Source organism: Mizuhopecten yessoensis, unplaced genomic scaffold, assembly GCF_002113885.1.
Source record: "Mizuhopecten yessoensis strain PY_sf001 unplaced genomic scaffold, ASM211388v2 scaffold8195, whole genome shotgun sequence".
In the NCBI taxonomy this organism is placed as follows: domain Eukaryota; kingdom Metazoa; phylum Mollusca; class Bivalvia; order Pectinida; family Pectinidae; genus Mizuhopecten; species Mizuhopecten yessoensis.
Window position 1 is genome coordinate 1595829 of NW_018407426.1, and position 16483 is coordinate 1612311.

Sequence of the window (16483 nt, forward strand, 5' to 3'; positions counted from 1 at the left end):
AACCCTTGATTGACCCCGAAACGCACTAGTGTGCCGATCAAGACGAATCAGTGGAGCCGAACAGTAGATAAGGCATGAACCTCCGCCATTATAACGGTAAGTGTCCCTGTCAAATTCCTTTACAGTTTTTACGCGTTTATCGGCAGATTTCAGCCCCTGAGATGTTGATGATGTTGGGTTTGGTTCTGTGTTTGTTGCTGTTATGGCCGAAACGAGCTCGCCTGCTAAAAACCACAATGGCTGCGATTACATGCTTGGCTAGCTATGACCTGGCAGGTCAGCCATTCGCCATGGCATCAGACCGTCTCGAGACGGAATCCGCAGTATTTCAGACATATTCCTGCCAATATTAGATGGTATGAATGTGTGTAAATGATGAAGATCTCATTTTATTTTAGAGAATGCCCAGCGTACATTGTGCCCGTAGTTGTAGCCGTGTAAACACGACGTTGTGTGTGGTGTTGTTTACACCGACACGGAGAGAGGCTTTCTTCATCACTGCACACCAAAGTAGGCATTGGTTCACTGCATCAGTTGCTGGACAGTGTGCGTTCCGACCTTGGTCAATTTGAGGACGAGCTTGATTATATTTTTGTTGAGAAATAAGACAAATATAACAATAAACAATATCATAAATATATATGTGGAAACTGTAGAATTGTATATGGTGATTTTATGAAAGAGGGCAATAGTTTGCATGATAATGGTGTGAAAAAGGCAATATTTTACTTGTATTAATGGTGTTTACCTGTAGATATATGTTAGCACATAAAAGTTAACATAAAGAAATATATAATCTGAAGTGCAAAGATTTACCTGTATAAGGGAACAATTAAATGAAGAATAATAGTTTATCTGTTATGAAACAGGCAGTAGGTTAATTGTAATGGAAGTGGGTAATAGTTAACCTGTAGTAGTGAATCAGGGCAGTATACTACCTATAGACTACCTGTAATGGTAGTCGGTAATAGTTTACCTGTAGTAGTGAATCAGGGCAGTGTACTACCTATAGACTACCTGTAATGGAAGTGGGTAATAGTTAACCTGTAGTAGTAGTGAATCAGGGCAGTATACTACCTATAGACTACCTGTAATGGAAGTGGGTAATAGTTTACCTGTAGTAGTGAATCAGGGCAGTATACTATCTATAGACTACCTGTAATGGAAGTCGGTAATAGTTTACCTGTAGTAGTGAATCAGGGCAGTATACTATCTATAGACTACCTGTAATGAAATTAGGTAATAGTTTACCTGTAGTAGTGAATCAGGGCAGTATGCTATATATAGACTACCTGTAATGAAAGTGGGTAATAGTTTACCTGTAGTAGTGAATCAGGGCAGTATACTATATATAGACTACCTGTAATGAAAGTGGGACATAGTTTACCTGACTGTAATAGTGAATCAGGGCAGTAGACTACTAGTACCTGTAATAAAAGAGGATAATAATTTAATAAACAATAAATAGATGGCCACATCTTATATTCAATATTCATACACGTAGTGAAAAAATGCATCGTTACCTGCAAATAATTTAAGAGGGTAATATATTACCTGTAATGAAGGAGAGTTACGTTGTAGCTTACCTGAAATGAAAGACAGAAATTACCTGTAATTTAAATGTTACATATTGTATGATACAGAGATTCATGAAGGTGGACAATATGAATATACCTATAAAATCTGTATCTGGGTTCGAAGACATGCCCATTTACTTGTATCATAGGACATGTTACTGTATTTATAGGGACATTGTGGGTTACTTGTATCATAGGACATGTTACCTGTATCTATAGGGACATTGTGGGTTACTTGTATCTCAGAACATGATTAGTGACCCGTTTCTTGAGATGTAATGAGTCACCTGTATCTCTGGAAATATATCTGGATCTGTGTCTTGGGACATGAAGGCTTTATCTGTATCATGAGACATGATTACATGTATCTTGACACATAAAACATTACCTAGATCTTCGGACATAAGGGTTACCTGTAATCTTTAAATATAAAGGGTTTCCTGGATCTTGGGACATGATTGGTAATCTTGATATATAGCAGCAAAAAATTATCTATATCCTGGGACGTAAATGGTTACCTGAATCTTGGGACATAACAGGTTATCTGTATCCTGGGACATAAAGATAATCTGGATATTGGGACATAACAGCTGGTTACCTGTATCTTGGAACATAAATAATTACCTGTATCATGGGACATAAAGGGTTATCTGGATATTGGGACATAACAGGTAACCTGTATCCTGGGACATAAAATGTTACCTGTATTCTGGGACATAAAGGGTTATCTAGATCTTGGGAAAGGATGGATCATTTGTACATATTGGAACATAAAGGGTTACCTGTTTCCTGGGACATTAAGGGTTACCTGGGTCTTGGGACATTAAGGGTTACCTGTATGTTGGGACATAAAGGGTTACCTGGGTCTTGGAACATTAAGGGTTACCTGTATCTTGGGACATTAAGGGCTACCTGTATCTGTAAAATAAACAAAAAAATATCGTAAAAGGAGTGGAAGATACACATGTAAATTTCTCCTGAAGTCATGTGATCATAGTATGTATTCAAACTACACCTTACCAGTGTGTTGTAATTTAATATAAAATATTTTGAAATACATATACAAAATGGCAAAATGGAACTTATTATGTCATGGTATTGTCGTCAAGTTTGATGACATCATTTATAGGTATCTTCATGTTTTCTCTGATCTGTTGAATAATAAATTCTTATTTTCAATATTTTCCTGTAACAGTGGAACCAATTGAAACAAAAATGCATCATTCATGGTTTCCTGGTTTTTTCTGAGCCATAATGTGACAAGCATTTTTCATTATTATGATTTTTGCAAATCTGATATGTGTATAGCATGAAACATCATTTTTTTCTCTCACAGAAGATGTGTACATATTTGTATATAGTGTAATTTGGAAAATGGTTGACCAAAACATTAACTCATTCAGCCATGAAAACACATTTGAACTCTTCCAATTGAAAGGTTGGAATAGTTCATTATAAAAATTCAGGGGTGAATATTAAGTTTCAGGTGTTTCATTGCTTTAATGGGTGCTCGTGAATTTTTGAAAGGAAAGCTTCTAAAATTGTGAAAAATCAGTTGTAATTACTAGAATTACAAATACTGATATTTATATTATTGCTTCAGAAATGTTATTCATTGATTTCTCTTGTTTAAAGATAAAGGTTGCCTCCCCTCACATATCAGAAACAGGATAATTGACACAGACAGGAAGTTACTTGTTCAGACTTTTTTTTATGTTACTAATGCATATAATTAATACAGAGTTGAAAATAATTGTTAGCAATGTGTAGCTTTTACGATTAGATAAATTTACATCTATTTATATTTGAGCACAAGTAAAAGAATGACAATATTTATATGGTTTCTTGAACTAGATATATAGAAAAAAGTAGGGAAATCACTATCTGACTCCATTTACATAGACAGAAAAGTCACAGCCAGTGACTCAAATATTGACTACCTCTATATAGTATGACCTAGTAGTGACTAAAGCAGCCATGTTCTATGGTATAAAAGATTTACAAACTAGTAACTTAATCAATATGAGATTGAAGAGATGATAAAAAATGTGTAATATGAATATATGAAATATTGATATTGAATGAAATTAACAATCACTAGGGCATAAAAAAGTTCACAATTTAATAAAAACATTTACGAGCAGGAAGGTATTTTGTTCTGATTTGATGTAGAGCTGTTCCTTGTCATTTCAATAATCTGAGAGGCTTGGTGACTTCTATCACTGTGAAGAAAACCACTGGTGTGGTTACTCATGACAACACGCTTATGGCTGTCTTGTCAGATATTAGCTATTGCCATAGCAACATGTATTAAACATTACCAAAGCAACAGCATTCATCCATTGTCATTGGAAACCGGTAGTGAATATAATACTTGTTAATATCAGGTGATAAATAGAAATCTTCCCCGTCTTGTTTTGTACACGTACCTTAACCAGGTTATAATGCTGTGTCTACTGTGTCAAAAGTGAATCAGGGAGTGTTATTCCATTTGAACTTAAAGGTAGTGGCCATTTGCAATATATGTATGTACTCCTTATATCTGAATCATGATATATCTAGTGAAAAAAGGGAAGGTTTCTCCAAGATGTGGGGGTCAAATGTTAGCTTAATTGGCCTAAAGAGCAAATTTATAAGTGAGCTATTTTTGCAATTTTGTTGTTATTTGGGCATCTATGCCTGTCGGTAAACTTTTCTTAGAACCTCTTCTTCTCAAGAACCACAGTACCAATTACAACCTAATTTGGAAGGAAGAATTCCAGACTGATAATGATTCTGATTTGAGAGAAAAAAGGGGATGACCCCTTCTGGGGGTAAAAAAAAAAGAGGAAAAATTTGAGGCTTCTTGTAATCAGTAATGAACCAGAATTTGGATGATTTTGATAACAAAGGCTGCGAAGGAGAACTAAAGAGAATGATTTGCAATAACTTGTTCAATATTTGAAATGTTTGTAATAATAATAAATATTAAAATCCCAAACAGCTTCCTCTGGAGAACCAAAAGGTATATGGCCAGTGGCTTGCTGGCAATGAGTGCTACAAAGATTGGGAAAATATATCAAATGACCTTGACATATTTTAGTTAAAAGGGGTCAAATGTGTTAAAACACTTAAATGGCTTCTTCAATAACATAATATAATATGACCCCAAAATTGATGATAAAGAAGACCAATTGCTTGTAAGCAATAATTACTACAAAGTTTTAGAAAAGAAATGACCTCTTCAAGGTCATAGGGGTCAATTCCTCTAAACACTCATATAAATTTCCTGAAGAGCCAAAATATTCAGAATCTAATACAAAACAAGTAGTTTTCATGCATGAAATACTTTAAAGTTTGTAGACTTAAGAACTAAAAGGTTAAGTATAGCTTACTCCATATGTTGTACAAGATTATACTCCATATGTTGTACACGTTTATACTTCATACGTTGTACAAGTTTATACTCCATATGTTGTACAAGTTTATACTCCATATGTTGTACAAGTTTACTCCATATGTTGTACAAGTTTATACTCCATATGTTGTTCAAGTTTATACTCCATATGTTGTACACGTTTATACTCCATATGTTGTACAAGATTATACTCCATATGTTGTACAAGTTTATACTCCATATGTTGTACAAGTTTATACTCCATATGTTGTACAAGTTTATACTCCATGTGTTGTACACGTTTATACTCCATGTGTTGTACAAGTATACTCCATATGTTGTACAAGTTTATACTCCATATGTTGTAAAAGTTTATACTCCATATGTTGTACAAGTTTATACTCCATATGTTGTACAAGTTTATACTCCATATGTTGTACAAGTTTATACTCAATATGTTGTACAAGTTTACTCCATGTGTTGTACAAGTTGATACTCCATATGTTGTACAAGTTGATACTCCATATGTTGTACAAGTTTACTCCATGTGTTGTACAAGTTTGTACTCCATATGTTGTAAAAGTTTATACTCCATATGTTGTACATGTTTATACTCCATATGTTGTACAAGATTATATTCCATATGTTGTACAAGTTTACTCCATATGTTGTACAAGTTTATACTCCATATGCTTTGGATTTAGGGTAAATAGGTATATACTGTCTATGTTTTAGGTTCTGTATAAATATTCCATTTTTTCAGGCCTGATTGTATTTGCATTGTTATCCTTGCCACCAGTCAGTATACATACCAACAACAAGGGTTTAATCACGTACGCACATTATTTGCACTTGGCTGCCATTGCTCCGAGCTGTTTTACATCAAGCGGTGTCACTCATGCAGAAACACATCATTCTGGCTGGCATCAGTGGCTGGAGCGAAGATTTGGTTGGCTTGGCAACTGGTACCAGCTGTCATACAAATGTTATCATGGTGGTAAAAGTGAGAAGAAAATGCTGCGGAGTAGTAGTGCTGGCATACTAGGTTTTCCTGGCTAGGGAGAAACCTGGCTGTCCATACAATGAAACCGTTTACATATGTACATTTCTGTTATTGACGTGTGCATATTTTCGGGTACAGGTCTATTATTGACAACTTCTCTCCCTATATTTCTAGCTATGTAGACATGCACAAATGTTTCAAACCTTTCCTGATTTAACGCCTGTTTACAAAGTTAGGTTTGATTTGATGTTATTTTATTGATTCATCCTTTCATTGACCTTATTTGAACTTTCTCTGTCTGTCTGTGTTACCAAGAGAGAAAACAAAGAGACTAGGTACAGAGACATCTTGATTTTGACTTGAAATATCCAATCACGTGGGGGGGAAAAAAATCAATGTTGTTTGATAATTTAGAGCAAATCTGATATGATGCAATGGGGCGTGGAAAAAAATGATCTAAATCAAGATTCAAAGTACACACTCCTTCACAGCAGTATTAATTGATGTTCAGTAAGCACATAATTACATAAAAAATGTATGTTTATGGTTTTGAAGGGTACTTTGATAATGTGGTACCTGGTTGACTACCGACTCCCAACGTACCTAGGGATGACACCGTGATAGTTGCTAAGCTATACCTGTAAATAATATATGAGGAAGTAATTATCTTTCTGCTTAATATTGGATTTGCTTTCAAATCCCTCGCACCATAAAAAGCCCGATGAAATGGATTGTCTTACTATAAAATATGAATGTACTGTTCACTCTTATCTGTGGTAATGTACTTTAAATCAGGTGAGCGATGAACCAAAGAAAATGCAAACAGGAAATAAAAAAAGAGTTATGGGCCTTTGATCAAAGTTGCTTTGCATCATAATAAACGATAAATTTTACATCCATATTTCTCTTTGATACCAAAAGATATTAATGCAAAAAAAACTTTCAGACATATTACTGTGTGATTAAGGATTAATACTGATGATTTCGGCTGATGCTTGACACTTTTTAAAATGAAATTAGTTGTTCTGTAGTTACCAAGTCAGTACCTTGTGAAACCCTTAAGAATCTTAGTCAGATTCTGAGAAAATGTTTCTGGAGCGTTAGCTTATTTTTAGTACAAAGTTGAGATAAAAAACGAATAATTTGACGTCATACGCCTATAGCCATAAACAATACATGTCCAGACTTTGAGCAGCCTACGGATGGGGACATTAGTAAATTCTTGCGTCCGTATTCATGAAACTGGTCTCATGCTCAACTGAGATTTTGTGCTCAAGCCCTTGAGTTCCTGTTCCGGTGATAAATAATTAATACTTTATAGCTGCATACCATTTTCAATATATAGACTTGCCTTGTTGACAGTATCCTAAGATTAATACAAGTTACAAGAAAGCTGGTTAGAGCGAAGAATTCATACTTATTCATGAGAACGGTTTCATGAATACAGACCCTGACCTAGGTTGGATGGACTTATACCAGGTTCCATGATGTTCTGATATTATCCCACTTTTGTGGTATACTACAGCTGTGCTGTACTGATATTGTATTTCATATAAAATCTGACCTCTATCATAAAGACAGGTGGTTTGTTTCCATAATACCAAGTTAGATATCGGAAAACACATAGCTAATCTTAATATTTTTTTGTTGTCCTGGTCTCGCAAAATTTGATATGGCACCGCTGTGATTGTAATAATCAGTCTCCGTAAAAATTCCTACGTGTCACGCAGCATCGGACACTTCTGGTCCTTATAGGCAGGTTCCATTTAAATGTCTCGACTTTTATTGAAGGAGTCATTGATTGGCTTGCGTATAAGCCGTCACTCTGTGCGGTTTGTAAGATATTATGTGTCCGTATATAATGTTAGTCTACCACTTAGTGTTTGCTGTGGGTTCTGCCCTTGCTACATTTCTGGCTACGCTGTCTGACTTCAGGTCGTAATTTTTTTCTCACAAGAGTCGACGGCACACCTCAGCCACGCTTGCCTTGATGAATTATAGATTTGAACTGGAAACTGTGGCAAACTTCCCATTCCAACAGGGAGACGTGTGGAAATTTTGGCACAATAAATAACATTCGTCACCTGCAAATGTGTGCACTTGCTGTTGAGATGCTAAACGCTTTCACTGCATGCTTGCACATGCATTGTACACGCAGTTGTGGTATTTAGAAATTACCAGACTGCCGAGGTCACAGAGGTCCATTTTACTGTTGTAAGTGATGTTATAAAATGTCTCGTTGCATAATTTGTTGTTCAACTTTAAACCAAATTTATTTTACTTTCATCAATTCAATTACTGATACAGATAATGTGTTTTTATTTTGATGACATTTTCATAGAATTGTACCAAAATTGTTCAAATGACTGAATTATTTGCTTGGATGAAGAAATTATCACAGAATTAGGGTAAAGTAAATTTGAAGCATCAATGGTATTGGAGTTTTGAGGTCATACCACAACACTTAAAAAGTCTTGTTATTTTGATAATTTAGATTTATATGGTTTGAAACAGATATAAAACGATCAATGTCGCCATTTCAGGCTTTAGGTTTCCTAGCCATTATATCTACCCAAGGTCATGACCTTGATGTAGATTAGAGTTTGTCTCAATATTAAACTGAAGCAAAAAAACAAACCCAAAGGAATTACAAGGGAACGAAAATATTGGTTCATGGTATATAACCAATGACATTTTGTTGCTCTGTACTTACATACCAATAGATACAAGTGTATAATCTAGTGTAGATATTAACTCATTCCCCCCCCCCCGAAGACACATTTGAACTCTTCCAATTCAAAGGTTGGAATAGTTCATTATAATGTTTAGGGGTGAACGAGTTAAATCTTCATTCCAGACAGATAACCAATAGGGAAAGTCCTGAGTAGGTGATGATTGTCACAGTATTGGTAGTAGAACTAATAGCAGAGTTCGACATTAACATTAGTCCTCTAGTACGAGACCAGTAGATTTCAGTAAGGACTAGTGAATAACTTATCCTTACTGGTCATTAGGGCCCCGTATCGGAGATACGGGTGCCCTATAGTAATCACTCTGTCTGTCTGTCCGTCCACAAATTTTGATCCTGGCTAATAACTTTGTAATTTATTGACCGATGTACTTGAAACATAGTCAAGATGTTCAGTTCACAAAAATACACATTGAGGTAAAAATTCAAGGTCAAAGGTCAAGGTCATTTGGTTCAAAGGTCAAGGTCAATTTTTGCATCTTTTCACTGATAAACATTTGGTAATGACGTTATGAAGCAAATTTGATTATAAGTAAACAAGGAGTCAACTGACCAAAGGTCAAGGGCAAATTTTACATCTTTTCACTGATGAACATGTTGTTATGACATGATGAAGCAAAGTTGATCAGAATTAAACAAGGAATCGAATGACCAAAGGTCAAGGTCATTGGATCAAACGTCAAGGTTACATTTTGTATCTTTTCACTGGTGAACATTTCGCTATGACACTTTGAAGCAATGTTGCTCAGAATTAAACAAGGAGTCAATTGACCAAAGGTCAAGGTCACTTGGTCAAAGGCGAAGGTTAAATTTTGTACCTTTTCCCTGCTGAATATTTTGTTATGACATTATGAAGCAATGCTGTTCAGAACTTAACACAGAGTCAACTGACCTTAGGTCCAGGTTACGGGGTCCAAAGGGTCAAGGTCAAGTTTTGAATTTTTCACTGAAGAACATTTTGTTATGATATTTAGAAGCAAAGTTGGTCGGAATTAAAGAATAAGTCAACTGACCAAAGGTCAGGGTCACTTGGTAATTGGTCAAGGTCATTTGGGTCCAAAGGTCAAAGACAAAGTGGATCTCTGACTTTGACCCTGGCTCTTGATGGAGGAGGTATATAAGGTGAAATAAAACAAATCAAAGCTAACAAATGAGTATTGCACCGGTATTTACATTTCTGTTAGCCCAGCAAATATGGAGGTGGAAGGAAACAACACTCACATCATAGTACATGTAAAATGTATATTTTGCTTCCTTGTGATTCTTTTTGAAGTCCAAATGTCAAACGTCAAGCTCAGCTATATGGGCAGATTGCATCTTGATGTTTATGGGGGATATATTGCCACAAGATGGGGCCCTTACTGACCTGTCAGTGTTCTAGTTTGGGCTTGTAAACAAAAATGTTATCACAATATTGTTGGATAGAAAGAATATGAAATAAGTACATTTGTTTTGTAAAACTGCTGTAAAGTTGATATATTGCATGATATATGTCAAAATTTTCCTAAAACTTCGCCATATTTTTATGACACTTTTGTTAATTATGACCCCTCCCCCCCCCCCCCCCCCCCCAATTTTGGACCGTTGTTACATTGATGTAGGACTAGTAGATAATCTATTCAACCAGTCCTGTGGACTACTAAGCAAAAATAGTTAGTGTCTAACCCTGAATAGTGTAAAATATCAGTGACAAATTCATCGGAACTTCCACAACTAGTAGGGTTAATTGTGAGTGAATGATGATTGTTATGTCCAGGTAAAATGATTTTGTTAAACTGTAACAGAACTGGACTAAGTTGATCGCTGGCGACCTGGTAGCTCAATTGGTAGCGAATCTGTTTAGAGTGTGGATGGTCCCAAGTTTGAATCCTGATCGGGCCTTGAGTTTGTTCTCAGCTGTTACATAATTAGGATGTAAAAATTAAAAATTAAAAACAAAAATATCTTATATGGAAAAATTACTTTAATAACAATAATGGCTATATACAAACACAAAGACATTGCATTGTCAATCTCTGAAATAACATACATATCTACATTATGTATGCTTGACTGTTCTTTAACACAGTAAAAAGTGTCAAAAACATACGCTACAAGAATCAGCAAATTACCTGATGAGAAAGAATAAACAAACTAGATCCGTCCTATTGTACAATCATTATAAACAGTCTATATCATGATCCTGTCATAAGTTTACAAATATTGTCCACAATGAATGAAACTTTATTTTGTCAACCTAACTGTATAAACAGTATAGTGTGTATTGGAGAGGAACTGTGTGGTAATAACGTATGATTCACTTTGCTTAAGCATGGTTAAATTCACACAGGAATTTACTGTAGAAAGTTGTGCAATTTTGTGATTTTATTTAAATGACCATGCAGTTATATCACTTAAGAGAATGTATAACTAGATCCGGGAGTTGGACCTAGTTGAAGCGCTTTAGGAATTGAAGTGCATTGTGGCTGCAACTGTTGAATGCAATAGGCTACATATAATACATGTACATATTCTGTTGAGTGAGTAAGCTTTCATCTGTTGGTACTCAGCTCATTCTGTCCATACTACCATAGTCACGGCTGAAATACAGTTCAATCATTACAAATACATTTTCATGATCTCCCACATACAAAGACAATAAAAAATTCTTGTAAGAATAATTGCGTACATGTTGAAACAATGTACATGTATGCATTTTTTATTCAGTAAATAGAATAACCCAGGCTGATGTCAACTGGTAATTTGTCAATGTAACATGTATGACATCACAATCGAAAATGATGTCACAGTCATCCAAGGAAAATCTAACGGCATACGTATGGTGTAGTCTTCAGTGTAGGAACATATTTGGTGATATCCCATGTATTACTTTGATAGATAGTGAGGCCTGTCTTGTGACAAACACTTGGATTTCTTAAAGATGATTTAATTTTGATAGACACCTGAATTACTGAAATATGTTGTGCCATTGCTTGTTTGTTTGGTGATGTTTTATGTCATATTAACAGTTATGGTCATTTAAGGACGTGCCAGGTTTTGGTGGTGGAGGAAAGCCGGAGTACCCTGAGAAAAACCAACAACCTGTGGTCAGTACTTGGCAACTGCCCCACGTAGGCCTCGAACCTGCCACCCAGTAGTGGAGGGCTAGTGGTCGTAGATGGTCAGACACCTCAACCATTTGGCCACTGTGACCCCCAGTGTGGCATTGTGAAAAACACAGATTACTTAGTAAATGGACTTCTTAGATGAACTTATGTATCATTTAGAGAGATATTGACACCTTATGTATTAAATAAAGAGATATTGACACCTTATGTATTAAGAAGATAAATATTGACACATTGTGTATTAAATGGACAGATATTTACTCCTTATATATAAAATAGGGAAATATTGACACCTTGTGTATTAAATAGAGATATTGACACCTTATGTATTAAATAGAGAGATATTGATACCTTACATATTATTTATGGAAATATTGAGATCTTGTGATGTACACATGGGTTACTGAGAGAAATATTGACAACTTATGTATCATTTAGAGAGATATTGACACCTTATGTATTAAATAAACAGATATTGACACCTTATGTATTAAATAAAGAGATATTGACACCTTATGTATTAAAAAGATAAATATTGACACCTTGTATATTAAATAGACAGATATTTACTCCTTATATATAAAATAGGGAAATATTGACACCTTACATATAAAATAGAGAGAATTTGACACCTTGTGTATTAAATAGAGAGATATTGACACCTTACATATAAAATAGAGAGATATTGACACCTTACATATAAAATAGAGAGAATTTGACACCTTGTGTATTAAATAGAGATATATTGACACCTTGTGTATTTAATAGAGAGATATTGACACCTTATGTATTAAATAGAGAGATATTGACACCTTACATATAAAATAGAGAAATATTGACACCTTACATATTAAATAGAGATATTGACACCTTGTGTATTAAATAGAGAGATCTTGATACCTAACATATTAAATAGAGAGATATTGACACCTTATGTATTAAATAGAGATATTGACACCTTACATATGAAATAAAAATATTGACACCTGACATGAAATAGATATATTGACACCTTACATATCAAACAGATATTGACACCTTGTGTATTAAATAGAGAGATATTGACACCTTGTGTATTAAATAGAGATTTATTGACACCTTATGTATTAAAAAGAGAGATATTGACACCTTACATATAAAATAGAGAGATATTGACACCTTACATATAAAATAGAGAAATATTGACACCTTGTGTATTAAATAGAGATATTGACACCTTGTGTATTAAATAGAGATATTGACACCTTGTGTAATAAATAGAGATATTGACACCTTACATATTAAACAGAGATATTGACACTTGGTGTATTAAATAGAGATATTGACACCTTGTGTATTAAATAGAGAGATATTGATACCTAACATATTAAATAGAGAGATATTGACACCTTATGTATTAAATAGAGATATTGACACCTTACATATGAAATAAAAATATTGACACCTGACATGAAATAGATATATTGACACCTTACATATCAAACAGATATTGACACCTTGTGTATTAAATAGAGAGATATTGACACCTTGTGTATTAAATAGAGATTTATTGACACCTTATGTATTAAAAAGAGAGATATTGACACCTTACATATAAAATAGAGAGATATTGACACCTTACATATAAAATAGAGAAATATTGACACCTTGTGTATTAAATAGAGATATTGACACCTTGTGTATTAAATAGAGATATTGACACCTTGTGTAATAAATAGAGATATTGACACCTTACATATTAAACAGAGATATTGACACTTGGTGTATTAAATAGAGATATTGACACCTTGTGTATTAAATAGAGAGATATTGATACCTAACATATTAAATAGAGAGATATTGACACCTTATGTATTAAATAGAGATATTGACACCTTACATATGAAATAAAAATATTGACACCTGACATGAAATAGATATATTGACACCTTACATATCAAACAGATATTGACACCTTGTGTATTGAATAGAGAGATATTGATACCTAACATATTAAATAGAGAGATATTGACACCTTATGTATTAAATAGAGATATTGACACCTTACATATGAAATAAAAATATTGACACCTGACATGAAATAGATATATTGACACCTTACATATCAAAGAGATATTGACACCTTGTGTATTAAATAGAGATATTGACACCTTGTGTATTAAATAGAGATATTGACACCTTGTGTATTAAATAGAGATATTGACACCTTGTGTATTAAATAGAGATATTGACACCTTGTGTATTAAATAGAGATATTGACACCTTGTGTATTAAATAGAGATATTGACACCTTGTGTATTAAATAGAGATATTGACACCTTGTGTATTAAATAGAGATATTGACACCTTGTGTATTAAATAGAGATATTGACACCTTGTGTATTAAATAGAGATATTGACACCTTGTGTATTAAATAGAGATATTGACACCTTGTGTATTAAATAGAGATATTGACACCTTGTGTATTAAACAGATATTGACACTTGGTGTATTAAATAGAGATATTGACACCTTGTGTATTAAATAGAGAGATATTGACACCTTACATATAAAATAGGGAAATATTGACACCTTACATATAAAATAGAGAGAATTTGACACCTTATGTATTAAATAGAGATATTGACACCTTACATATCAAACAGATATTGACACCTTGTGTATTGAATAGAGAGATATTGACACCTTATGTATTAAATAGAGAAATATTGACACCTTGTGTATTAAATAGAGATATTGACACCTTGTGTATTAAATAGAGATATTGACACCTTGTGTATTAAACAGAGATATTGACACCTTGTGTATTAAACAGATATTGACACTTGGTGTATTAAATAGAGATATTGACACCTTGTGTATTAAATAGAGAGATATTGACACCTTACATATAAAATAGGGAAATATTGACACCTTACATATAAAATAGAGAGAATTTGACACCTTATGTATTAAATAGAGATATTGACACCTTACATATTAAACAGAGATATTGACACCTTGTGTATTTAATAGAGATATTGATACCTTGTGTATTAAATAGAGATATTGACAACTTACATATCAAATAGAGAAATATTGACACCTTATGTATTAGATACAGATATATTGATACCTTACATAATATTAAATAGAGAGATATTGACACCTTATGTATTAAATAGAGAGATATTGACACCTTACATACGTATGTATTAAATATAGATATTGACACCTGTGTATTAAATAGAGATATTGACACTTTATGTATCATTTAGGGAGATTTTGGGATACACATAAATTGACAGAAAATGCAAATGCTTGATCCTTTGGCAACTTTTGTGGTTAGGGGCTCGGTTGAATGATGCATTTAAAAAGTAGCAGAATTCCCAGCTATGCACATGTATGTACTTTTATGAGATCTGTGCAGATCGTTTTCTGCTTTTCATCTGTCGTGGTGCTTACCAGCTCGTATATTTCTGCACTCTCTTTCTTGACGCAGTTTGCCATTGTCCTTTGACATAGCTTGGGTTTGATTGGCTTTAATAGCTTCATTTTATGTTCATGTGGCGTGAAGCTGAAAAACAACAAAAACAGCAAAATATCGCTTTTGTGGTGGACCAAGTTATCCATTGGAGTGTTGCGGTATCCGTCTGACATGAACCATGTCGGTATGTACTTGTACATCAATTACAAGTTAGTGAAGAATTACATTTTAATGTTCACTCATCAACACAGAAAAGTTAAAATTTACATAGGGAGTTTCTTACTTCTGTGTAAATTACATAAGATTTTCTTCACTAAGATTTGATGGGATCTATGATCAGCTTTTTATCCCACAATTCTAATATTGCATTAAACTGTTATTATGAAGTCCTAAGCATCGATTTGAAAATTGTCATTCCTTAAAAATCAAGTTGTGGTGGATTTTAAAGAAACAAGTTCACGGTTAGAAATTTGAATGTGTGGAATAGAAATTTAAAAAAGATGTAAACACATAAACTGCTGGGGTCAAACTTTGACCTTTACACTAAAGCTAGAAATTATGAAAGCATAGCATCAGAATGACTCCATTTTATATAGAAGGGAGAATACTTTGAGAATGAAAATGACCTTGACCTACTTTCAATGTCACAATGATCAAATATGTCAAAAACATCAAACGACTTCTTCTGAATTAACGAAAGCGTAAGATTATAATATTTGGCTGGTGGCTTCTTGGAATAGAGCTCACCAAAGTCTGCAAATGAAAATGACCTCAACCTACTTACAAGGTCACAGGGAAAAATATGTCCCAACAACTTCTGAAGAAGAACCAAAAAACATAAATCTTATTACAATATTTGACTGGTAGTTTCAACAGATGGAGCCGACAAAGTTTGCGAGTGAAATATTTGTGGTACAATATAATATTTAATGAGAACATTTGCTATGACTGCTTAAATATTCAGGTGAGCAATACAGGCCCTCTGGGACTCTTGTTAACTGTTGCAATGGTACACTTAATCTGAAAGTTAGGTGTCTGGTATATCGCCTACTAATTATAACTAAATCAAAAGTTTGAATGCAACACCATCTAAGGTGTCTGCAAGACATCTGGTGGTCTCGGCCATTGTTGTCATGATGTTCTTGTGCTAATTTCCCTTTTTACCCAGTTGGTGGCTTTGTTGTTGAACAGCTCAACTGATATG

General features: G+C 34.0%; 1 protein-coding gene across 3 annotated transcripts in view; it reads left to right on the top strand.

Annotated features, from left to right (window-relative positions):
- LOC110455265 overlaps nt 1-16483 on the top strand; it is a 100852-nt gene continuing 84369 nt past the window's right edge. For all 3 annotated transcript variants that reach the window (XM_021505269.1, XM_021505277.1, XM_021505278.1), the window contains exon 1: nt 1-96. The gene's annotated coding sequence lies outside the window, so the exon portion shown is untranslated. The remainder of the gene's footprint in view (nt 97-16483) is intronic.